This window comes from Arachis stenosperma, chromosome 2 (genome assembly GCF_014773155.1).
Source record: "Arachis stenosperma cultivar V10309 chromosome 2, arast.V10309.gnm1.PFL2, whole genome shotgun sequence".
Classification (NCBI taxonomy): Eukaryota; Viridiplantae; Streptophyta; class Magnoliopsida; order Fabales; family Fabaceae; genus Arachis; species Arachis stenosperma.
Window position 1 is genome coordinate 74,080,550 of NC_080378.1, and position 2,845 is coordinate 74,083,394.

General features: G+C 43.7%; 1 non-coding gene across 1 annotated transcript; it reads left to right on the forward strand.

The window, feature by feature from the left end:
• Window positions 1-2,347: 2,347 nt before the first annotated feature.
• On the forward strand, window positions 2,348-2,455 carry LOC130964544 (small nucleolar RNA R71). The gene has a single exon (XR_009080633.1). It is a non-coding gene; the product is annotated as a small nucleolar RNA R71 (small nucleolar RNA).
• Window positions 2,456-2,845: the final 390 nt, after the last annotated feature.

Consider the following 2,845-nt stretch of genomic DNA (forward strand, 5'->3'; position numbering starts at 1 on the left):
ATGGGTTTATATAGGAGTGGAGAGGGGGTGTATGGTTCGGCCATTATGGGTGGGTTTGGGAGGAAAAGTGGTTTGAATTTGAATGGTGAGGTAGGTGGGGTTTTATGAAGGATGGATATGAGTGGTGAAGAGAATGGTAAGATTTGATAGGTGAGGGGTTTTTGGGAAAGAGGTGTTGAGGTGATTGGTGAATGGGTGAAGAAGAGAGAGAGTGGTGGGGTAGGTGGGGATCCTGCGGGGTCCACAGATCCTGAGGTGTCAAGGATAATTCATCCCTGCACCAAGTGGCGAGCAAAAATGCTCTTTATGCCAATTCTGGCGTTAAACGCCGGGCAGGTGCCCATTTCTGGCGTTTAACGCCAGCTTCTTGCCCTTTCCTGGCGTTTAACGCCAGTCTGGTGCCCCTTTCTGGCGTTAAACGCCCAGAATGGTGCCAGACTGGGCGTTAAACGCCCATTTGCTGCCCTTACTGGCGTTTAAACGCCAGCAAGGTTTTCCTCCAGGGTGTGCTATTTTTCTTTCTATTTTTCATTCTGTTTTTGCTTTTTCAATTGATTTTGTGACTTCCTATGATCATCAACCTACAGAAAACATAAAATAACAAAGGAAAATAGATAAATATAACATTGGGTTGCCTCCCAACAAGCGCTTCTTTAATGTCAGTAGCTTGACACTGGGCTCTCATGGAGCCTCACAGATGCTCAGAGCAATGTTGGAACCTCCCAACACCAAACTTAGAAGTTGGTTGTGGCCTCCCAACACCAAACTTAGAGTTTGACTGTGGGGGCTCTGTTTGACTCTGTTTTGAGAGAAGCTCTTCATGCTTCCTCTCCATGGTAACAGAGGGATATCCTCGAGCCTTAAACACAAAGGATTCTTCATTCACTTGAATGATCAATTCTCCTCTGTCAACATCAATCACAGCCTTTGCTGTGGCTAGGAAGGGTCTGCCAAGGATGATGGATTCATCCATGCACTTCCCAGTCTCTAGGACTATGAAATCAGCAGGGATGTAATGGTCTTCAATCTTTACCAGAACATCCTCGACAAGTCCATAAGCTTGTTTTCTTGAATTATCTGCCATCTCTAGTGAGATTCTTGCAGCTTGCACCTCAAAGATCCCTAGCTTCTCCATTACAGAGAGAAGCATGAGGTTTATACTTGACCCTAAGTCACACAGAGCCTTCTTAAAGGTCATGGTGCCTATAGTACAAGGTATTGAGAACTTCCCAGGGTCCTGTCTCTTTTGAGGTAATTTCTGCCTAGACAAGTCATCCAGTTCTTTGGTGAGCAAAGGGGGTTCATCCTCCCAAGTCTCATTACCAAATAACTTGTCATTTAGCTTCATGATTGCTCCAAGGTACTTGGCAACTTACTCTTCAGTGACATTTTCATCCTCTTCAGAGGAAGAATACTCATCAGAGCTCATGAATGGCAGAAGTAAATCCAATGGAATCTCTTTGGTCTCAGTGTGAGCCTCCGATTCCCATGGTTCCTCATTAGGGAACTCATTGGAGGCTAGTGGACGTCCATTGAGGTCTTCCTCAGTGGCGCTCACTGCCTCTTCCTCCTCTCCAAATTCAGCCATGTTGATAGCCTTACACTCTCCTTTTGGATTCTCTTCTGTATTGCTTGGAAGAGTACTAGGAAGGAGTTCAGTAATTTTCTTGCTCAGCTGTCCCACTTGTGCCTCCAAGTTTCTAATGGAGGACCTTGTTTCAGTCATAAAACTTTGAGTGGTTTTGATTAGATCAGAGACCATGGTTGCTAAGTCAGAGTGGCTCTGCTTAGAATTCTCTGTCTGTTGCTAAGAAGATTATGGAAAAGGCTTGCCATTGCTAAACCTGTTTCTTCCACCATTATTGTTCTTGAAACCTTGTTGAGGTCTCTGTTGATCCTTCCATGAGAGATTTGGATGATTTCTCCATGAAAGATTATAGGTGTTTCCATAGGGTTCTCCCATGTAATTCACCTCTTCCATTGAAGGGTTCTCAGGATCATAAGCTTCTTCTTCAGATGAAGCATCCTTAGTACTGCCTGGTGCAGCTTGCATTCCAGACAGACTTTGAGAAATCATATTGACTTACTGAGTCAATATTTTGTTCTGAGCCAGTATGGCATTCAGAGTATCAATCTCAAGAACTCATTTCTTCTGATTCGTCCCATTGTTCACAGGATTCCTTTCAGAAGTGTACATGAATTGGTTATTTGCAACCATTTCAATCAGTTCTTGAGCTTCTGCAGGCGTCTTCTTCAGATGAAGAGATCCTTTAGCAGAGCTGTCCAATGACATCTTGGACAGTTCAGACAGACCATCATAGAAGATACCTATGATGCTCCATTCAGAAAGCATGTCAGAAGGACACTTTCTGATCAATTATTTGTATCTTTCCCAAGCTTCATAGAGGGATTCACCTTCCTTCTGTCTGAAGGTTTGGACTTCCACTTTAAGCTTACTCAATTTTTGAGGTGGAAAGAACTTTGCCAAGAAGGCATTGACTAGCTTTTCCCAAGAGTTCAGGCTTTCTTTAGGTTGTGAGTCCAACCAAATCCTAGCTCTGTCTCTTACAGCAAAAGGGAATAGCATAAGTCTGTAGACCTCAGGGTCAACCCCATTAGTCTTGACAGTGTCACATATTTGCAAGAATTCAGCTAAAAACTGATGAGGATCTTCCAATGGAAGTCTATGGAACTTGCAATTCTATTGCATTAGAGAAACTAATTGAGGCTTAAGCTCAAAGTTGTTTGCTTCAATGGCAGGGATAGAGATGCTTCTCCCATAGAAGTCGGGAGTAGGTGCAGTAAAGTCACCCAGCACCTTCCTTGCATTGTTGGCATTGTTGTT